At 35.1% G+C, this 24,458-nt stretch overlaps 2 long non-coding RNA genes across 2 annotated transcripts; both read right to left on the bottom strand.

Annotated features, from left to right (window-relative positions):
* Nucleotides 1-15,989: 15,989 nt before the first annotated feature.
* Nucleotides 15,990-17,603, bottom strand: LOC147657123 (uncharacterized). Its single transcript, XR_015292792.1, has 2 exons — nt 16,943-17,603; nt 15,990-16,759 (listed from the first exon to the last, which is right to left on the bottom strand). It is a non-coding gene; the product is annotated as an uncharacterized LOC147657123 (long non-coding RNA).
* Nucleotides 17,604-18,430: 827 nt separating this feature from the next.
* LOC147657122 (uncharacterized) lies at nt 18,431-21,418 on the bottom strand. The gene is made up of 3 exons (XR_015292793.1): nt 20,853-21,418; nt 20,371-20,544; nt 18,431-19,189 (listed from the first exon to the last, which is right to left on the bottom strand). It is a non-coding gene; the product is annotated as an uncharacterized LOC147657122 (long non-coding RNA).
* Between the last annotated feature and the right edge of the window lie 3,040 nt (nt 21,419-24,458).

The following is a 24,458-nucleotide window of genomic DNA, read 5'->3' as shown; positions in this document are numbered from 1 at the left end:
TGTCCGCGTTTACGTCACACCGCCCATTCTGAAAAGTAATCTACACTGTATTGTTAGCCCCCCTGGAAAAAGAGATTCCACCTTCAACGTCGCTGTACTTAGGCCCAGCCGCTGTTCTCTCGCTGTTTAACGCGGCCAGCTTATGCTCGATTCATCCAGAGGGGAGAAGGAGCGGCGAGAAGAAAGGAAAGAGATAGAGAAAGAGGCGCGCGCAGCTTGATCTGTCACGGGTGTTGAGGATCGCGGTCGGATGATCGCGCGTAAGCACGTTATTCGCAGCGGCTTTTCAGCCGCGGTATCGTTGCTTCTTACAGGGGTTGGCCACTGTATGCTAGTGAAGAGGAGGGGGCAAGTAAGTCCCGCCACCGTGGCTACATGGATTATCTCTGGGCGGCGCGGACCAACACCGGTTTTTTTCCAACTACCTGACCTGACCGGGTCGACAAGGATTCCCAGTTACCTGGATTCGAGTCCCCACTGGACGCGACAATGGCTAAAATTTGCCAGCAATGGGGTGTATCTGGTTAGAAGCTTCTCTTAACAGAAGAGAAACAGAGTACCATTTACAACTATTTTCGAGACAACATAACGAAGAATTGAAAATCCTTTTATTTCGTTACGTCAATTAAATTGTTAACTTTCGTTCAAATCGAATTTAAATCTGAAATTTAAACAACTTCATTTTCCTTTATCTTTTCGCAACTGTCGTTACGTTATCACGAAACAATATCTTTGAAAACGTCTGGAAAAAAAAAAAGAAGAAAGAAAGAATCGCAGCAGATATCCGCGCGCCGGTATCCTTGATCCTTTCGACGTTGTTGCGAATCGCAGCTGTGGATTCGGGCTACCTAATTTTCGAGAGGGCGTACAGTGAGCGTGAGGGGGAGAGGGGGAAGGGAGTCAGAAACCACCTGGAATCCCCGGGATCAGGGGAGTGAGAGTATTCGGATGCGTCGAGCCGTACAACGAGCCGCCGCAGAATAAGGGATGCTCTTCCATCCTGTCCTTGTCCCTCCGACCTTCGAGCATAGCTCGCGCGCACGCTTGCCGCGTTTCACGTTCCAGCCTACGGTATCCAATCTATGGCACTTTTTACAGGGCCACGAATATACGTGTATAACTTAATGCCATACCCTCAAACCGTGCAACCAACCCCTGGCTCGAGGGGTACCAGCGAGACTTAAACACCAGTATACTTACCGCATGTTGCCATAATGAGTGGAGGGGTAGAAGGGGATTGGATTTGGGGGAAGGAAAGCGGAGGGCCCCAGCCCGTTCCTCCTTTTCATTGAATGCCGCAAAAGGCGGCCGATGATGCCTCGAAAGAAAGATTAAAGCGGCCGCGATCCGAGCGGTATGGTTTGTTTATCGGTCGGTTTTTCGCTTTCTTTTTTTCTCTCTCCTCCCCTTCTTTTTTCAAGGCGGCTCTCCTCCTCGTGGCTTCTCTTCCTCGTTCCGCGCTTCCTCAAACGCGGGGCGCGCGCATCGCGTTGCAAACGAAGCGGCCGACTTTGGTTAATATGTATATACATATGTATACGCTTTTGATGCGAGACTTGGTCTTTTTGTACGCTGATACTTTCCTTTTTAGTCGGGCGTTTTTTTCTTTTTTTTTTTTTTTTTTTTCTTCTTTGTCGGTTGGTTCTTTCCGATCGTATAAAGGATCTAATATGTATGATGGAGTGTATCGAGGTTTTGTTACTTTGTTTTGGCTAAAATGCGAGAGTCTTTTATTAAAATGAATCGGGATAATATGGGATGTAAGTAGTTTTTTCTGTATATTAGAACTAATGTTATTATTGCAAAGAAAACACGTTTAAGAAAGTGATGCAACGATACGTGTAGCTTAAATCTAAGCTCTGAATCTATTGCGGCGAAGGGACGATCATTTCGCGTATCCGAATTCAACGAGGAAGAAAAATTTTCAATGAGGAGACCTATTAAAAAAAGAAAGAGTCTCTTTTGTCAACGAGTTCGATTACGATGTTCACCAAAATCTTGTCTCCGGTTAGTTATTCGGCAAACGCTACCAGTGCCGTAATTATTATCGATATTACACTCACCGGCTCGTGCACCGCCGCCTGTCTGCAAAATGTATTCCTCTGATGCGCATACTAACGTGTACAAGGGTTCAATCGCGGTTTGGCGAGGGGTTGGAAAATCGGCCAGAAGAGGGATGCGCGGAGGGGGGGAGGGGATGTTTCGTAGTAGGGCGGACCAGTGAAGGGAAAACATGGTGGCCACTGGTTGCGGCATTCATCAGAGGCGGTACTCTGCGTACCTTTTGAGATCTCTCCTCTCTTCTCTCCGCTCTCTTTTCCGTCCCCCCGCCCCCTTTCTCTTTTTCCCTCTTTCACCACGATCGTTCACGTGTGTACACGACGATCGTGGTACCGAAAGGGGGAGGGGGCTTTGTAAGAAGAAAAAAAAAAAAAAACTTTTCCATTGAGAATTATTCGCAATAAAAAAAAAAGGGAACCCGCCTTTGTCGGCTCCTTTCCTAACCTAATATTCCACGATGCCGGAGAAAAAAAAATCTTCCGCCCGTATTTACACCTACTTTCGGCTACTTGGAAACGCATTATCGCGCTCCTTCCCGAGAGCACGGTCTACGAACGTTTCTGAAAAGTTCCACGATTTCACGGATACGCGCGCGGTGAATGTATTGTGTCGCTTAAAGGGGCGGTAAGCAACGTGATGTCCGTATTTGGGCAATTGTTGTTATTTCGTTCAAGTGGACTCGAGTGATTGGTTATACAACATTTATTGAAGTTTTTGAAGTAAATTTTTTTCTATAAGTATATATCCATCCTTGGGGTATCTATTATTAAGAATAATACTTATCAATTTTATATGCATTAGATACAAATTGGATAGAATTATGAAACTAGTTAAAAATAAAGTTATTTTACGTAATTTCTTAAGTAATTTTATTCAAAATGTTCATGTACAATTTCGGCCGTTTCGTAATATAATTATCTGCGATGCTTCGAATAATAAGTTATTAAATTAACTCATTGAAATAATTTTGTCCTGATATTTAGTTATTTAGTTATTTTCACAATATTTTTTATTTATTATCTAAATAATTCGAATATCATCACGTGTACGTTAATTTATTTTAATAATAATAAGAGAATAAAAACAAAAAAAAGAAAGAAGACAAGTAAAGAATCAAGCTCGATAAAACAATTTTCCCCGACGCATCTCAACAACGCGTCCCATCTTCTCCCAGTGTATTACCGCTGATTAAAAAGAGGCATACAAAGTAATAACGAGTTCCGCGTTTCCACAAATGCGTAACACAATCGCATTGAAAAGAGCATTGAAAACGCGACGGGAGAGAAACAGGTGCGCGCGCGTATAATGTGAACAGGTAAAACGCGAAACGGGAACGGGACGGGGCAGAAATCGCGGGGAAACGACTTTTAATTACGGGACAGAGGGGTGGCGCGTAACGTTGCGGCGAAAGAAGGAGAAAAAGCGAAAGGCAGGGAGGAGCGGCATGGATCAGAGGCACCACGGATGTTTTCAATTACATTTGCACCACTCCCCATCGGTGTCTGATTACACCGAGATGTCGGGAGCCTCGTTTGCCGCGAAATGCACTTGCCGTTTTGATGCCGTGCCCTCGTAAATCGGCCCGAGAACGAGAGAATTCGACTCTAATACTGTGAAGGAAATTCACATTGGAAATTTCGCCACTCTGGATTCCCTTCTGGAAACACGCCTTTCGGTAATACGATATGATTTTTTTTCGAGTCGGGTTTTTTTTAACCCACTTTGTAACCAAGCAAAACATGTTTACTTCTTCAATTTGGTCGAAGTTTTACGAGATAAAAATATACCTATTATTATTGTATAAATTTGATGATCGAGATTTTGAGATCTCGATTGTCCGATTCGAAGAAATTAATTTTTTGAGAAATATTGATATCTACGTTAGATATACGTATATGTGGTTAAGATGTTAAGAATTAGAAATTGGAAATAATATTTTTTGTAACGTATCCGTCTATTTGCGAAACGCTAGGAAATTTTATATCGTAGCCATTGAATGAATACGATTGTAAAATTAAAAATAAATTTTCAAAATTAAGTCAGTAGTTGGATATTGCATGTGTAAATATTTCTATTTTATGAGATTGCTCGTAATGATTTATTTGGATGCTGTTTCGTAAACATTGTGTTCCGCGGAATTAAAATGCATCGCAACGTTAATTATCTTCTTCTTGTTTCGTGTAATTTCACGTTTGTTATAATATCAACTATATTTTTATTTAGTTACAATCTCATTTTCCGTTTCGCACATTTATTTTTTTTATACGTTTCTCTTGTGTTTAATATAAATTTACATTTATTTCTCTTTAGTTTCGTATTATATACAGAACAATTACGAAACCAGATTATTGATTTATCTTACAATTGTAACGTTATTATGCGGTCAAAATTCATTATTGAATCTCATTATTTAAACGAGATTCTTTTCTTCAAAAAGTAATTAATAAACATTTCTATTTTCAAAGCTCATTTTGCCATGTATCTATCTAACGATTTCAATCAAAAAAATATATACACGCTTTTAAAACATAATATCTCCTTTTATTTAAGATCGAAATGAATTATTTTTGAGATTCTTTTAAAACGTTAATTTACTAAATAACGCGTAAAAGAAAATTTTTTTAAAATTACAACATCGAAAGAGTTGTTTTAAGGAACGTACGAATATATACTTTTGTCACAAATATATATAAAATTAATTTCGAAATCTAATTTCTAAGAATATCAATAATTAATAACCCACCACATTTCATTATCGATACATCGATATCTTTGCGAATATCGCGAATACGAATCGTCACAGTTGCAATTTATCACGGATCCGCGAGATATCGAGTTTTTCGATAAACCGCGAGTCCTGCGGCTCGCATTATATATCCGGCGGAATCGGATGGCCGGAGGTCGGAAATGGACAATCTATTGTTTACGCGGATAATCTTATTAATGGTACGTTAATCCCTGTGTCCAGCGGTGTTCAAACAGCCGCGTTGCAGTTCGTTAACTTAATGGTTATTATTAGAATGAAACGCGGCTCGGTCGCGGCCCAACGCAATCCGGATAAGCCGAAAGGCAATAAAGAGAGAATTGTAAATGCTTCGGTTGAAAATGTTGCCAACAATACGAGGGCGGGCCGGGAGCAACGAGCTTTTCCATTCGCGTTAATCGTTCAAATAATACCCGTGGAATATGAAATTCACCTAGTCGGAAACACTGATATCCCCAACCACGGAGTAGAGTCACCACAGTTTTCCATTCACGATCGTGCGACCGTGCAACGAGGGAGGAAAAAAAATATCTTTGCCTTCGAGAGTCGCTAGCTTGTAAATGGCGAACCTCGCTCCCTAATTATTGGGAACGCTCGCGAGACGAAAATTCGACCTAAATAACGCGGCAAATCCTATACGAGAAATACGACCGAGCGGCATGGATCCACGGCTCCACGGTGTGCTTCCGGTGGATACGCCGGAAGTTCTCGGTGCTGCGGTATTTAACGAGTTATAATACGATTTTAGACGAGTATTTTTCAGATAATGCATGTAATATTTTATTTAACGTTTATAATGTTAAAAAAAAAGATAGAAATATAAAAAAGATAAAATATACTTAAAAAATTGAGAATGTTCCAAGAATTAAGTTTACGATCCAAGTATCGAAGGTAAGAATTAAATTTCTTTTACTTAAAATCTTTGTGCAAATAAAATTCGGGAATGAAAATAGTTAAATATTTACGGAAGGATTTATACAAAGAAATCCTTCGTATAAACACACGAATGAATAGAAATTAAGAGGATGATTGAGCAGCGTTACAAGGAATCGATCCATTTACCATCGATTTGGCACACTTTTCGGCCAGACTTTTAGCCACGTGACGCGCGAAATTTCCACGGCAAAGCCATCCCGATCCAGTTCGATGTTTGACATTCACGTTTCGCGGGGATCAGTCGGCGTCCCAACAGTACGTGTCATCGTCGTTGCAACACGAGCGTATGGCACACTCGTCGGTTTCGACTTTAACTTGATAAATCCAATTGTACGCGTTGGATAAGCTGAAAGGTACACGAGGGGCGTGACGAAAAAGCCGTGCTGAAATTCTGACAACGATATGACTGACCCGCGTTTCACGGAAGCCGTCTAATCCCACCTACACAAATACGATTGAACGATCGCTGTTCGTTTAGTGCGTTTTAAATGAAGCTCCACCTGTAGCTAATTGATCGTGAGAAAAGATGACAACTGTAGAAAACGGATATTTATTGGATTATGTTATTATTAGAAATACTATAAGACAGAAAGTTTTTTTTTTTTTTTTTTTTAGAATATTTTGATTAATTCAAAAGAATTTATTATTTAATATTTATTGTTTTCAATTAAATGTTTATTTAGTTAAATTCTACAGATGTTTTCATATGAAAACTTTAAATTAAAAAAAGATGTTTAATTTTCTTTTTTTTTTTTTTGATCATTGTACCTAGAATAGAAAGATTCAAATGAAATTAAATTTGAATCATAAAATCTTTTTAACGATACTGAAAGAAAAAATAATTGCAAAATAAAAATATCAGAGCAAAATTTTCTTTTCCCCCTTATACCGATCATTTTTCACCCACTTAAACAATTTTTCAACGAATTCCAACCGACCGTAGATCATGTCTATTTAGCATTCTGAAGGATCCAGGATCCTAGAACTTTCGCACGAATAGAATTTAAAAGCTCATAAGCATATTGACGAGGATCGTTTGAATCAACCGGTAAATACTTTACTTAAGATGGCTATTCTGTTAAAAAGGCAAAGTGCATTTCAGCTTGACATTTCCAGGAAACAAATTACTCTGCGAAAAGGGGTAACAGAAGATGAAAGAACATAATTATCGTTATTTTGAGTTTTTGTTGAACAGAAATGGATACAAACAATTTAATGAAAAAAGATGTACAATACGAAAAAGCATCGTCTGAATATATACGCGGAGTATTTTAACAGGGAGATTCACATGGGTGCTCAGTTGTGGGATTAACGAATGAAATAAATGAAAAGTGTCATTCAAACGTCGACATAATTATACAAATATATCAATTTGCTATCCATCTACTCGTTCTACTCTAATTTACTTATCTGGTAATCGTCCAACTATCTCATTTTTCTCTCTTATCCATCCTTATGATATTTCTTTATTCCTTGAAAAGTCTCTGTTTATGACTGGCTTATGATAGGAAAATTAAACAGATTTTTTCATTTATATATATAAATTTAAAATCCACTTTCGAAAGATTTTCCAGGAAATTTCTTTTTTTTATATTTTTATGGATAATTTATAGATGGATTAAAGAGAATTGTGAATTCGAAAATTCTATTGATTCTCAAGAAGTTTTATTCCAACATTAGAATAGATCCTTAATTTCGTGAAGAAAGAAAAATTATTGATATATCTCTGATATTTTTACACCTATTAAGTATTATAAGGAAGAGAGAAATCGAATTGATTTTGGAATAACTCATCGCGATAAGAGTTTTATATATATAGAAGCATATTAAATTTAGTAAAAATAAGGCAAACAATGGTAATAGTAAAAGATAAAAGAAATATTTATCGTTATTAATTATTGATAGATACTTGTTCATTTTCATCTAGTGAAAAAAAAACCGTATTAGGTACATTCTTTATGTTTCCATATTTTCGTTTGTTTTACCACGAACATTATGTCCATTTTTTCTCGCAAGTAGTCTCTGAACGAAACACTTTCAACCGGATGTCTCAGAACACGGTGTGTGACGGAACTTTCGTTGAATGGCCCGTGCACACGTCGATGCTCCAGTCCCTGATCGATTCCCGTACCCCGCCACCAATTACCCACGGATCGGTGATTAATTGCACACTCGGTCGAGTACCCGTATTAAGTAGCGTCGCTAGTGAGATCGGCCGTCCTTGGTGGTGTGTCTTCGGTGTTCTTCCCTTGGAAAGTTTGGGTGGCGTGTGACCACTCACGTGTAGGTGAAACCGTGCAGGCTTTTTAACTAAACTCGTTTAAGGAAAAAACATGGGACAACGTCGCGACCGTAACCGTATTGGTCTTTAGCAAGAGGGAAAATAGCCCTTCCTAACGAAGTGGCAATTACTTCACGAGAAAATATAAATTACGTTGTTTTGATGTCGCTTTAGAAGTTGCGATGATCGAAATTTTTTAGCTATTTTTGCATTTTTATATTTGCATTAGATAATTTAATAAATTTTATTATTCTTTTTTTAATTAATTAATATTCTTAAATATATTAAAATGTAATATTTTTATTGACTTTTATATTTTACCTCTAGGACGTATGAATATTTTTAATATTGTGCCAGTAACATTTGTTTATCCATCGAAAAAATTTAAATATATATTTTAATTGATCATTTGATAAACAATAATAAAATTCAATAAATTAATAAATTAATAAAATTAATAAAATGATAGAATCCAAAAAAAATCTATTCGTTATAAACGATATTTAAACGATTATAAATGATAATTAATATTAAATTGATTAATTATTCGGCATTGAATAATGCGAAAAGAAAAAATGATAATAAGAAAAGTCAGATTATATAGAAATTGTTTTTTACACGCACGAAAATTATTATATAATTAGAAAAATGTTTTTTTTTCTTCTTTTGCAAGCATCTTGTCAAATAAAAAAAACAATCTTTGAAAATTTATAGTCGGAATACATATACGATTCTATTGTAAATCTATATGTAGTCGTTATAACACATATTATCATTAATAATTCTCTATTCTCTTTTTTCCTTTTATTTTTTCTCCTTTTATGGAATGTATTCTAAAATTAGCATCTCGATTATCATATCAATTCAGTGAATTAAATATCTAGATAATTGGAATGTAATTGAACCCCTGTTTCATAACAAAAAGATAATTTTATGATACAATCGAGTATATATTCGAACAATTATTTCGCGCGTGCTGCCTTCTCGTGACACAATCACAAACTTAATATTTATAGGTTAGACGAATCGTAAATAAATCTATGATGATTTATACAAGATAAAAAAAATAGCGAACTATTTAATTCCTAAAACAATTATATATGTACTTAAGTAGATATCTGTATGGACGTAAAATATTATAATTCTTTTATTAGTTGAATGTATAAAACATTGATAATGCAAAATCTATCACAGTTGTACTCCATGACGAAGAACACTAATGAAGAAAATATTGAAAGCCTCGCGAATATAAGCATATATATAAGTAGTAAATAGATGGCAGCCGACGACCAATATTATTCAATCTCGCATTCTTCGTAATCTCACTCGTTCCATTTTAACAAACTTTCTTATGTTGCTTTTATGTTCAAAAATAGTCCACGTGTGTTCGTGCAACGTGTAGAAAAAACAAAAAAAGTACATAAAACAATGCTAGTCAATGATAGGAAGTACGGTAAACAGTAAAAGACAAATAAACGGACAAATACGTGGCAAGAAAAAGAGAGGGGAAAAAAGAGCAGAAAAAGAGAACGAATAAAGTGGCAAAAGTGCGACACACGTTCATACGGGAATCTTGTGCACACACCCACATTGCGTATCCCTCCTCCCGCACACACACAAACACACATGTAAAAGTAACATATATACACGAAGCACAAACACACGCGCATACGTACGGATCGTCGACTTACCTCTCAGAGCTGAAATTCAAGCAGCTAGCCGAAGGCAGAGAAAAGAGGCAGAAGGATGACGACGGCCGCGACGGCGTTGCGTGCGAGAGTGGCGTCGCGACGTCAGGCGTCGGCATGCGTCGCGCACGCCGTACGATGCTGCGCCGCCAACAGACAATGGCGTCCTGTGGCGCGGTCCAACGACAAAGGGCGCCACCTCTGATAAGCACCGCCCATTTCCAACATCCTCGCGTTGAAACCGTTCTGTTGGCGCGAATGCCGGTTCGAGAACGCCGCGACGTCGCACGGTGTTGCTTGTTCGATTTCCCCCACTTTATGGTGTCGGTACGTTTGCTGAACGGTAAAGCGAGGCACGACCACGCCAGCGTATCACTGGCTCCACCCATAGACACGCTCAGGCGAAACGGAACGCTGGTCGGTCTCGGAGCCACCTCGGCTTCGGCGACTTTGCCCGGAGGCGCAGCAACCTCGTCGGTTTAGTCCTAGCTGTGTTAGAGAGAGAAGCGAAAAAGGAAAGAGAAGGGAACCTGATAGAGAGGGAGATTGTACGAGACGGGAGTGTGTTGAGCAAGGGGTGGGGGTGCCGAAATCGTGCGGCAGGGATCTTCGCATGAAGGAAGGCAGACTCTGATGGTCAATCGGGCGCCGCGCACCGCAGCAGTGACGCGTCACTGCACCCCTGTTTTCGAGTTGCACGTGTTTCTTTCCTCTTCACCGACGCTCACGTTCAATTGTCCTCTTCTCGTTTCCTTGGTCAGTTTGCCGCGATAACGACCGATAAACACCGTAAACGAGACGCCCACCCGAAACATTGAAGTAACTACTGTTGATGGTAGAGAGCGGCGTTGTTCTCGTGACGTAGTCATTCTATCACGTTCTGTCGAACCTCGTCCTCGATCGCTGACCACGGATCTTCGTGTTTTCGTGAACGGCGAATTGCCGTCATCATCGTCGTGATCCTCGACGTTACTGTGCCAGAGAAGCGTTCTTTGTTTAGATCCATTTGCAATAACATTATAGTGGTGGATTCTGTTACGAATACGCGCCACTTTCGTTTTTAAACTGTGTAAATTCTCAGTGATCAGTGAGACCGTTTCAACGAAGATCTAACGCTTTGTTTTCGAAGTCGTGGCGAATCGAGCCGCTCGAATAGTATCGCTGGTCGAGCTGAGTTCGAAAAGTGTTGTGAACATCCCGCGAAAACACGTAGCTGCGGATTGTGCTTTTAGCTAGTGACTGGATCCGGCCTGACCACGGCCATTCTCGACACGGTACGTCTATTACTCTTAATCGATCGGTAAATTTCAATGTAGAGAGCCAAATTTCATGTCACTAGATCAAAATTTTTGTTAAACGATAACCATAAACCACTAAAGAAGTAAGATTATGATATATAAATAGTCAAAAGTTGAGTTATAATAAATTTTATATTTTTTTATATATTTTATAAAAAATTGAAAATGTATTACTTAATATTAGTTATTGAATGATGTACATATATATATGATCATAAAATATAAGAAGTATTTAAATATTTATTTTGTATTTTGTTGATATTTATTTATAAATAAATACCAAAATTTGAAAAATTACGTAAAACATAGATATGTATGAAGTTAGTCGAGCTTTCGACCGGCGGCAAAAATAAGATTTTTTAAAATTGCTTCTTTACATTCTTGCTATACAGAATTTCAATTATATACTTTTCAATTACTATTTTATTGTAAAGTATTATGTTTATTTTTTGAAATTCTTCCTTTAGATTTATTTATAATCGACGGATAATTATTTAGGATTGATAAAAAGATATCTCTCAAATTATTTCAATTATAAAGAATGAAATAAAAATTAATTCTATTTTTAAACTATTATATGCTGTAAATAAATTATATATCATTATATATATCATTTTTTTTTTAAATATGGATGTATGTAATCATTTTTTTTTAAATACAAGTCGTAACTTCCATGCGATATTGTAATATTTTACATTGAATTTTATTATTAAATGTTTTGAATAATCATATTAACTTTTATTTCTTATGATATAATATAAATATAAGAATTACAATTTTTTATATTTATTAGTTTCCTAGAAAATAGAAAAACTAGAAAAAAAATGTTAAATACATTTTCGAAAATACCGATATTATATATTTTGATAAAAATTTTTAATGTAAATTTTAAATGCTAATTTCTTGCAATTAATTCATGATTAATCATGAATTAATTTTCTTTCTATAAAAAAAAAAAAAAATATGAAGTAATTTCTAGAAATACTGAATAGTATTTACTTAATTCAAATTTGCAAAAAAATTCTTTAAACAAAATACTTTATATATACATAAATGTAAATGATAGATATTATATTTAATGAAATTATCGATCGTTCATCTCAAACGAATAAAAGAATAATTTTTTGTTTTGTATTTTTGTTTCATTCATTGTCTTTCATAGAAAACTGTAATAAATTAGAATAGATTTAATAATTTGAAATCACGGTATGAAGCTTAGCCATAAATTGCGCATGCTACAATAGTTGTTAACACTCCAGTACCTTATTGTGATCGTGGAAAAAACGCTGTCAATTGAAAGTGAATTGTATCGGATTTACCTATATCGTGGACGGATTAAATAATACAGCCGCCACGCTTTGTTATTTACTGATGAACATTTACCGAGCATTCCAATTACCTTTTACGTGAAATGGAGGAAATTAAAGTTGTTCACTGATGATTCGTTGAAATTAATATAAAAGAGATCATGAAGTTCTCGATCAAAATTATTTAGATACAAGTATTCTTTTTCTAAAATTTTTAAACTTTTTATATTATATTACATTATAGAAAAAAGTTTAATTTCATTTTTGAAACAGAGAAAAACGAGAATTAATTGTAATATTTCATGTTAGGTTATAATGATATCATCAAATAATAGTCTATATAGTTAAAATAATTTCGTGCTATAAGAGATATATATAAGACATTTCTGCTCTATTATAATTTAGATAAGATAATTTTCGATCATATTAAATTTTAAAACGTTTAGTATTTAAAATAATCGTCGTAATATTAAACCATAGAAACAAAACGTTTCATTTCGTATCTTGAGAACAGATCTTACTTCATTTCATTCGCGATCTTTCGAAGAACAACATTCCGTTAAATCAATTGTAAAGCGTTAGAACGACGGTCTGAAATTTTCGCACAGCGTCGTTTCGCGTTGATTGAGCTTCTGTCGGTGATATTTTCATCTCATTATACTTTCAAAATTTTGGAACCGCGTGCGCGAATGTGCCAGTATATTTTGAACGAATAAAACAAATTTTCCCTTTATGAATAATTTATGCCATCGTCGCTCGAATTAGGGATCACAGGCCTCGATGGCGCGCGGACACGGCGAACACCTGTCCGCCTTTATTATTTTTACACGAATGGCGAGGGCGAATGGTGGGGAAAAAAGAAACATCGCGCGCGCTCATTGAAAGTGATACAATCTCGGGAAATAACAGATGTCCCCTCGTTGCTCTCGAGTGTTCAACAAAGAAACGGTTTCGCGTACCTCAGAGATTTCACGTGAAGCCCTTTGTTGTACTTGAAGCGCTCCAGAGTGAAGAGACAACCGGCCTGTCGTGGAAAATTTACTGATCCAAATTATTTATTAATTTCGAACACCTTTCTTGTCAACACTAATCTTTAACCGCTAACGATTTCACATATACAAAAAGATAAATTGAATGTAGATACTGGTAATTATAATGATATTTGACATATCATATAAACTTCCTCAGATCTATCATGAAATTTGTTACATTCAGTTAGATTAATATTATTCCGAAATAAGCAATTCATTTGGGACCGATTAGTTGTTTGTTACGGATCACATATGTTATTCGGCTTGCCTTTGTTCTTAAATGAAACGAGAGAAACCGCGAAGAATAAGAGAGGCTCGAGATAGCGGCAAATCATAAAATAATCGATCAGGCAACAATGTTATTCTTTAAAGAAGAATAGAATAATATGTCATTTCATTCTGTCACTAAACAATTTCGAACAGAGATTTATAGCTTCTTGCTTTCACGAATTTCTCATTCGTTTTTGGGATCTCTCTTCGCGGACAACTTCAAACGAATAAGTGAGGTTAATGATTTGTCAGAAAAGTGATGTTTATTTCAAATCGATATAATATACTATATATATATACATATATAATTTCATAAAATTATTATTATTTTCATGATTCCAATTTTTTTTCATATCGATCATTAAGATCAATTATATTATTTTACATATTCTTGATGCATTTTGAAGTTGTTCATAACGAGATGTAACCTATCCTAAAGATTTGATGTTCAGTACTGCACGAAGTTAGTTGCGAGTATGCTTTCAACAAGAGTAGTCGCGGCTCGTTTCCTTCGCATTCCGACGGTCCTCGAACAGAGGGATCATATTTTCGCGTTTATTTACTATGCCTTCTGAACTGGAAATTGTCAGGCATTAGGTTAATGTACAAAAATCCTCTTTGCGTTTAACGATCTCCCGTTAACGAAGCTAGGAAATCGCAATTTTTTTACAGGGAAATGTCGAAAGGAAAAGCTTGCCTCTTGTATCTAATTGCAAATCGAGCATTGAGAATGTCGTTACGCATGGACCCCGTCGCTTTGAAACTCATTTTTTCGTCCCGTCGCGAGAAAAACGTTGCCACGCGATAATTTTTTGCATAAAATCTCAGATTATGTCTAACGAAATGAAGTAATTTAATGTGTCGCAGCTTCTTCTAAGCGTATGCCGTAAGAAGGAACTGAGTAATTAGTAAACTTTGTGCGAATTCATTTAATTTGTAGTAGAATTTAAGCATGTTTACACTCAGCATGCCGGCGGGTTTAATTGAATCTTAATCTGTTGGATAAGACATTTATTTTAACGTCATTTGATTTTCTTTGAAAAATCGAACTTAATTGTCGGAATATTAATCGCATCTATTTTAATTGAACTTTCAGAAAAATTATAATTAAATTAAAATTAAAATTTGTAAAGATTTGAAGTCATAAATTTGCTGTGAATTTAAATATAATTTTTCCTGGAATAATTTCTATAAAATAGCAGTTTCTATAGCAGGAGCAACGAACTCGATAAATAAGCACTATACGTATTATTTTATAAACTCGTAGTCAAATAAGTATTTGAACTAAATGCGGTATTAAATACGATACAATGCAATCGCGCATGATTGGTGGCGTGGTAACCTATAATCAGTCGACGTCAGTATATACAACTTGCACATTTTGATCGAGTCGGATCATCTATAGGCGTCCACTGACCCCCTTCGTCGTGACGTTCCCGCATCGCGGTTGAAAGGAGCTAATGATCTACGAAGCGGACCGAATGATAATTAACACTCATCGTAACCGCGGCGTGATTAACCGTGATGAACGAAAGCGATGGTGGAATGCGCGTAGGTGAGCGTCCGCGGTGCGTTATACAGTCGCCTTCAGACGAGGCATTTCGATCGCCAAAGAACATATTACCGGCGATGTAAACACTATACTGACCGCAACCATCTCAGCTGTGCAAGAGTTAAATTACACGGTCGATAGTAAAAGCTCTTCTTGCTTTCAACGGAACAAACGATTTCGTGCGTCAACACACGCTGATCAACGTTTGAATTGCGCATCATGTGACGTTTTGTTGGTGTTGTAAATGGGTTAGAATGTAATTTAATAGATCAAGTTTTGCGGTATATTTAATTATTAATTAAGCAATATTTTAATTAAGTGAGAGTAAGTATAGAATTAAATATTGATATCTTCAAATATTTCTGTTTTCTTAAAATATTTCTATTTTTTATTTTGGTCTTTTCGTTTCTTTGAATCTTTTCATTATATATATTGTTTTAATCTACCATCTATTCAGTATTTAATGATTATGAGTGATGTATAAATTTGAGAAAATGAAAACATATGTAATCAACGTATAGTGTTCTTATTTTCTGGTGTATTTATTTTAAATTTAATTATTTATTGTTATTAATTTAGCAATTTAAATAAAAGGCACATTTATTATAAGTTTATTTATAGATAAATAAAAAAACATAATTTCAACATTTTAGTTATTATTCTAATCTAAATATTAATAATAAAAAAATTATTATACAAAATCTAAACATAATAGAATTTCAATATAGTAGTTTAAAATGTTTAGATGTGTTTATGATATTCAGTAATGTTTAACGAGTTTAAATAATCGTTACAACTACAAGTGTTTACTACTACTTTATTCTTACATACTATTTCATAACGTAAATGTATCAAAATCTAATAAATTAGCTCTTTTCATCATTTTCTTATTGCAATTCATACAAGTAAACACAATTTTCCATCTCAAATGAACAAGAAGATTCAATTGTCGCTATTGTTTGCACACTAATTGGCGTCAATCAAAAAAAATTATTTCTGTTAGTTATGTCTCACGTTTCTGATTCGCCTTTCGATCGCAATTTTCAAATAACGAAAAAGATCGGCGAATGAACGATAAATTTATGCGGAGCGTAATCAAGCTTGGAAAAATGAAAAAATTTACCGTCGACACCGCGATGTTTATTATTCGCCGCGGCGTTATTTATTTTCTGGGTGCACTTCGAAATTTGCTTTCGGCGAACCAGTTTCGACAGTGCCAATATTTGCCCCGTTTCGCGCGTGCGATAATCCCCTGAATTATGTTCTTTGAAGCGGCCGCCGTTTTGTATGCGTGGAAGGGCACGTGAAAGAGCGTGCAGAAGTACAGAGATCAAATCGAGTTCTCGTGATTTACCGTTGGCTTATGAAATCGCTCGCAACAATATCGGCCGGTTATTTTTGATAGTCAGCTCGATGTGTTTCACACGGAAACATTGATCTGCCTTTACGCGAAACTTTGACCTGTCGGCATGCAAAATTTGACCTTTTTTCCTCTTCCAAACACATGCTTTTTAATGCATCACGATTATGAATTTGACAGGTTTACGAGGTGATATTTTTTCTTCCGTTTCCTGTGGATTTTTTAATTTATAAACTTGTACGATTACGATTGAATGTATGGGGAAAAGTGGGCGAAAACTTTATGCCGATGTTAGATTAATAGATATTCGAAAAAAGGAAATATTAATTATGTAACAATGAGAAAATGCTTAAAATTTATTTTATTTTAATCAAAAATTTTTTAAATAACTTACCTTTATTGAGAATAAATTTTTATCAATATTCAATTTTTTTTTCTTCTTTCCATGTATTTCTTCTAATTATTAATTTAATTCGTTACCTTATATTTCTTTTATTTCTCAACGACATCATACATACATAAAATTTTCACGCCCTTGAAATCGCACAATAGACGACAATCACCTTCCACTTGATCAGTACGCAATATCCCGTTTTTAATTAATTAATGCTTAAAAAGTCGACGAACGTAGTCTTAGAAATCTTTCTCTCACTATATTTCGTAATAACCAACATTTCAATGTTCGTCCGCTTGGCTAACAAACACCATTGTTGAGGAAACGTCGCCGCGAGGTTAAGAAATTATTTCAGCTTTTCACTCGATGTCGACACGATGCGCGCGCATCCACGTTCGTGTTTAAACTAAACATCTTAACGGATCGGACTATTTAAAGTATAAGAGTGTGAAAACGAGCTCTACGAAAATGCGTTTCTTTGCGTATTTTCTTTTCACTTGCTGCCGGTAAATTGCAAATGCTCGAGTTTGGAATTACATTTCAGTCACCAAGAAAAAGCTAAAAAGAAAAAAATCGCTGAAACGTTAATGTTTTTTCATCCATGTTTAATCCATCAGGATTTCACCACTTGACACGTATTTCTTATATTTCCAATGGTCTGCCTAACTCTGTAATTAAATTTTAACAAAAATCATCAGTGGGAAACGCAAGATATTGCCGTCGTACCGCGATATACGAGATGTGGAAGCGAAATTTAAACAAAACATGATTCACAGCGTTTTCTTTTTTCTTGTTTAAAAATATAAAGAGAATCACAAGACGGGATATTATTTCGAAACAAGATTTGAAATAAAAAAAAAAACAACCAGTTAATTTCGTAGGAACAGGCATGTTGCTTTCTTGTTGAAATTTAAAAAATATTAGAATTTAGAAAGAAATTGTTGTAGATACGTACATGCATATGTATATATAATAATAAGATGCATACAAAGCAGTCAATTTTTCAGAATTTTGAATGTGGTGTATGATTTTAAAAAAAAATATTATATGATATAATGAAACTAGTTTGCTTTGCCTAAAACAAAATAAAGAATATCTACGTGAAATGCAAAATGTTAGAACAGAAGATGGAAGCATGTGCATCGTTTGGTATGAATAAACACTAGCTACTTCTGTGAAAGATCAACAAGCTTTTGCTTGTAAATCTCATGAATTAGCCTTCCTTGTCCTGTGATTTTCTGCCGTCAGTGTAAAATTCTGATGCGATATTTATTTTCTATTTTACTTGCGCTATTTTCAGTGATTTATGTATAAAATGTCACTTTTTCTAAGATTTTGATTAGTCGTTAAATTTACATAAAAGATATTAAATTTCTAAGAATGTTTATAATGTTTGGCTTTACAGTAATACATAATAATTAATTTTTTTAATTTATGAATAGGAAATGCATCTCATTATAGACACAATTTCATCATTATATCTTGTATATTTATATATAACTAAATTTCATATAAAATAAATGTAAAAGATATCTCTTCAGAAATATTCTTCACTTAATATTTATATTTTCTCATACGTATCTCACGAATTATTTTCTATCTATAAAAAGACATTTCAAATTTTAATAAAAGTATAGAAAAAATGCATAAACTCTTGTTGGAGGCATCGTATAAACTTTGAATCGTTCTATAAGCCGTACAAAAGTCATAATCAATCATATTTAATCATATTTCTTTCTGACATATTTAGGGATAAAATTTTCCAGCATAATTTTTCTGTATTGAGAAATTAATGTTATTCTCTCACGGTCTCAATTGTATTTGTGAAGATTACTTTCAAGAAACAGAGTTTCAAGAGAGTTTAATTATTTTACTGTCAAACTTATTTGCATTATTTCTATGATTCTCAGTTTTGAGCGATTAAATTAATAGTTAACGATTGTTCGTTTGTTTTTTCTAGCATTGTGTTAGCGTGGCCGGAGGTGGCGGCGGTGGCGGAGGCGGCGGCGGAGGAGGCGGTGGAGGTGGTGGCACGGTCGGCGGCGGTCGACTGAACCTGCACCTTCGTCCTTGCGGAGGCGGCGGTGGCGGTGGCGGCATCGCCGAAAGTGACAGCGCTTCGGATTACCCGCCAAGTGCTACGGCAGCGAGGAGCAGGGAAGCGGCGGCGGCGGCGCTGCACGCGGCAAGAACCCTGTTGGGCGCGGGGGTGGCTAACCCTTGCTCGCCCACCCCCGAACCGCCCTTCTGGAAGATGCCACATAAAGGTTAGTCTAATTTATTTAACTTAACTAATAACAGATTAATTATATAATTGAAAACTAGTTGATAGTTTTTACAAATCTTTTGTTTTTGCTCGTGGGATTAAAATAATATAAAAAATATTGAAAATATTGAAAATATTTTGTACTGATATAATTTTTGTGGTTATACGATTATTAGTTTTATATGAAAAAATAAAAAATTAGAATTTAATTAATATAGTTGATATTGTTAATATTGTGAATAATATTATATTGTGAATCAATATAATAATATAAGATATATATAAATATCGATAACAATAATTTTTTTACATTGATTTATGCTTTTTGTATTGTAATATTTGAAAGATATTATTCTAGATTTTTTGAAAATCATTTTATATACCACATTGATATAAAAGGTATTATAACTGTATCATCGCTTAATCTATCTGTATCGCAAAACTCATTCATCACAGATTGGTGGAATTACTGTTGCAAAATATACCGGCAGTAAAGTGTTCGATTGTAATCCGAGCATCGATGAACTGCGACATGAAGGTTTTATATAGTTTTTTTCTTCTCTTTACTTTGGTTTCGCTGACAAGCGGTATTACTCGAGCTTTTTCACATGATTCAAAAGAATTGGAAAAAACGATTGTATCACAGAAAGTAATATTTGTATCACGTTATAATTTTCTTTTATTGATAGAAGTACACATATTCTATCAATTGCAAATGTGAATTATACCATTAGGCTATTTTCTGGAATAAAAATTATTTAATATGAGTTAATAAGTAATAAAAAGAAAAATTCATATTCATTGTTATATTATAAAAATAAAAATTTAAAAGAAAAAAAAATAAATACATCTTTGAAACTTGTTAAGAAGACAAGATCATTTTCTAGAAAGTAAGAAAAAAAAAAGTGGAATATTTAATCGCGAGCCTCAAGAAACTGAAAGGTGGCCGATTATCTGTCATTCAGATAGGTATGGTATCTGGAAGATCCGGCTCTTGTATCTCGTCGACTGTGCTAATAGAAGGCCGTTACAATGCGGTCGAGCGTCGGTCGCCTTTCGTATTGTCAGCAATCGTTAATGTCAACTTTGTACCATGTACCGTGAAACCCGACACGAGGATTTTTTAATCGATATACAATCGGGTTGGACCGATGGATCGTACCTTCGGATGGATTTCGAGTTGTCTCAAATCGGGACGGAAGGGTATAGTTCCATGAATCAGCTCTGTAGCTTGTTCGAAAGTACAAAATGCCGACGAACACAAGCTTTTCTCTTAATTTTTGAATCTTCTTGACCACCTAGAAAGATGATTCTTTCCCAAATTGACGAGTTTTTCCTAAAAATAATATATATATATATTTTACAAATTATAAATTATAAATAATCAATACTAATAAATTCTTCAATACTAATAATACTTATAAATTACAAGTTATTTTAAATCATCTTAGTTTATTATATTTACAAAGTAAGAGTTAAATAAATATCTTAAAAAATCCTTTCAAAATACTTTCAAAATTTTAATGAACAAAAGAAATTAACCCTTAATCGTTCCTATAACTTCACCATATACACAAGTTCATGCAACATCTACTAATTAGCAGTGTATCCTTTCTAAACGCGTCTCAATTTACATCTTGTTACCTTTTTGCTAACGGTGGTCCGATGGTGCCCCATAGGATCATAGGTGGTTCGGATCGCACCGCAACCTTCGAGCGAAATTTGTGACCTTCCCAATGAGTTATACGAAGGGGTGCGCAAATACGTGTACGCTTATGGGCTTAGGTGGGGTTCGCGGTTACCCCCGGGGTTAGCCGGTAACCCGACACGCCTTTCCTTGGCTTCTGTCGGGCCAACAGCCCCTTCAACGGAGACTCGACGCCGAAGGGTGGCGCCTTTTACCCAAAAAGCTTCTACCGATTCGGTACCACCGACTTTCCCCTCCTATCCGACTACAACACTCGGCACAATCGGGGTGTATTGCTTCGGGTCAGGCTGGGTCAGGCGTTGGCTTTAATAAGCGGAGCGCCTACACCGCCAATTTGTCTTTTCTTTGTTCGCTTTCGTCTCGTGTTGAATCGTGTGCGTGCCCCTTTCTCCTCTGTTTGATATAAATCGGCGCATGGAAACAGTGAGATTAGTTAGAGGATGGTATAAATCGTTTTGGTTGCGAGAATTTTTTTACACAATTTTTGCAATTTCACTTGGTTTTTTTAACTTGGTTATAAGAAATATTGTTCTTAGATTGCTTAAAATCTTTAAACTTTGCTTCTTGAATTCTTGATGATGCATAGTATAAATCATTTATTATCTTTTCATTTTTTAAATAATCATTTATCTTTTTTTTTTTTAGATTTTTATCTTCGTTCATAAATTTTGTTCGTGAAATTTTTAAAATTATATGAAAATGCATTTTCTTTGCAAATAATGATTATTATTATGCAAGAATTTATTCGTTTTACTTTATTTTCTTTACTTATTTTCATATCCTTTTCTTCAATTTTTACAAGAAAATTTTGTAAATTTTGTTGTAAGAAAATTTATTTTATAAAGAATTATGTGAGAAACATTTCACAATGAAATGAAAAAATTATGGTGGTGAAATTATATCGTTCCCATTCTCAACAATCAAAAATTTCATCCCTCGATATAATCTCTCACAATCAAAAGTTACTATCTTCACCACACTGAAATCCAAGTCTACGCATCAATCTGATAATTCCCTTCAGTTTCAGTCCGTTAAAATTGATTTCACCGGCAGGTCTTAGGTTCAGGTCAGCCCGTGTGCTAGGGGCGTGTATGTTTATCCGAAGTTTGGCCATATCGTATTACGTTCGATGATCATAATACCCGAGTTTCGGGCACAGAAGACTCGTCCTCTCTCTTTTCTTCGTGATGTTGTGTGCACCGTTCGAGCATCACAGAATTGCGAGAGGAGATCGACAATACCCTTGTGGCACGATGTATGCGCGCGCGCGCACACATATAGAGACACTCTTCTTTCTTCCACGATTCTGTATCGCTTCCTCTTCGTTCTTCAGCTTCTGGTTCCCCTTCGTGTCTCTCATCTTGCTCCCATAAAAGCAGCCCCCATAGCTATTGGAATCAAACGGTCGATTCACGAGAGCACTTTATTTCGTGCTAGGTTACAAGATTTGTTAATGGTTATGGGCGCTCGTGTGCCGGTCGGTTCGCGTGCCAGCCGAAGCTGCGGAGATTACCTGCGCTGGCTTTTCGAGGGGCAATAAATGTCGAGGGTGCGGGATTATCCATGGCGAGGCAATAGGATATCGCTCGTAATGCATCTCGAGATTTCCTGTTAGTTTCATAATTTATTCCACCGCTTATGGATGGAACTGTTTTCGCTTTTCGATTTTTTCTCGTTCCTATTATTGTATCCTGCTGATGAAAAAATATTAATTGAAAAAAAAACATAATTAAAGAAAAATTATTGTTATTTTTAAATAAGGAATGAATAGTTAAATCAACATATCTATCTCATACCATTGCAAATTAAATATTTGAAATTCTAATAAATATACTATATTTATATCACTTCTTCAATTTATTTTTAATTTATTTTAGAATGATTATTCAATTCATTATTTAATTTTTAAATATATTTTTAATATATTTTAAATATAATTTTTAAATATATAAATATATTTAAATATATTTATATATTTATAATTCTTATATTTTTATTCATTATATTAGTAAAAATAAAATAGCATCTATTACTAATACAAATAAGATATTTATACTATTTATCATTTTTTTTCTTGACGAAGTTTTCTTCAGAATTCATTAATAAAATTTTAAATTAGCTTACCTTTTTAATTATTTAACTTTTTCAAAAAAAAGTCCATTAATACAATAGATCCTTAAAAATTATCAAGAAGTCGAAAATCTTTGACGATTTTTCTAAAAAAAAAAACAAAAAAAAAATAATAAAATAAAAGCGAAAAAAAAGAACATTTAAAGAAAAGAGAAGAAGTTTGTCAGTGACATTAAATTATTTCAGCATGCATTTAAATACCAATTACATTACCACCGACTTCGCAATTATAATTAAGGAACGCACGAGTGTAATCATCCGACTACTAACTTCGATGCTATCGTGATGTTCCGTGGTTTCTCTTCATGGTGAAAAGCGACGAAGATCCGATGCCTCGCGGCTTTAATAATAAGAGGCGTGGTAACGAGTATACACTGTTAGGATGGCGTTGCTTTCCCTAATTCAACGTTGCTTCTTAACACTGCCTGTAATGAATTCACCTGAGAGAAGGTTAGAGTATGGGATAGAGTACGTTTAAATCTATTAGAGAGTAAAGGACGGATAGAATGCCTCTCTACCCGCGATTCAACTCATTACAGAATGTGTGCTCCGCACGCCATCTTTGATGTCGCGGTAGGACGCGTTCAGATGAAACTCTTGCTTCCTTGTGGCGTGGATTTAGCCTGAGAAACGCTTGAAGCAAGTTGTCAGAGTGAACTTCATCCTATCTTCGTCCTTCTCTCCCGTTTTCAATCTTTCATCCCAAGGTGATAATAACGTTTAACGAGTGTTACCTCCTTTTTGAAATAAATAAAACACATCGTACCATCTGTTCCCGTACTACTTCTTTTCTATCTTCTTTACTTTGCCATTGATGCCATGAAATGAATGAAAGAAAAATATTTCCAGGGAAATGTATTTCGCATTGCCGAAATACTTTACATACCGGCATTATTTTTCGTTTAATGGGATTCCGTTTGTTATTAAGTCTTTGTTGTTAAGTCATTGCGATTCTGGAATCGAGAATAATGTTATACTTTTCGAACACCTTGAAAAAACAAAGAAAATTGATTTTCATTTTCAAAATTCAACTGTTTTTGCACATTGTTTCTCTGATTTTTACTTATAATTAATTATCTTATATTGACGATAATTACCTTTTACAATATTCACATTTCAATGTTCAACTTTATAAAAGATAAAAAAAATATCTCAAAACAAATGTCTTTCAACCCATTTGGATGTACGAAGCGACGCGATGCATTTTGAAAAGTACTTCATAACTTTTTCGGACCGTTCTAGAAATTAGTTACTCGAGGAGTATATGTTTCTAACGAGAATAGTAGCATTCACATCAGAAGTATCGTCATATCGAATTCTCTGTATGCGACGGTCTTCGAGCATGAAGAGAACCAATCACGAAACTTTTTACATTCGAAAAGATGACACTTGAAAATGCACTGGCTAATTAC

The sequence above is a fragment of the Apis florea genome, unplaced genomic scaffold, assembly GCF_048593485.1.
Source record: "Apis florea isolate Af1SG1 unplaced genomic scaffold, ASM4859348v1 contig_3203_pilon, whole genome shotgun sequence".
Classification (NCBI taxonomy): Eukaryota; Metazoa; Arthropoda; class Insecta; order Hymenoptera; family Apidae; genus Apis; species Apis florea.
Note: the sequence above shows the minus strand (reverse complement) of the source record. Positions and strands in the feature narration are given on the sequence as shown.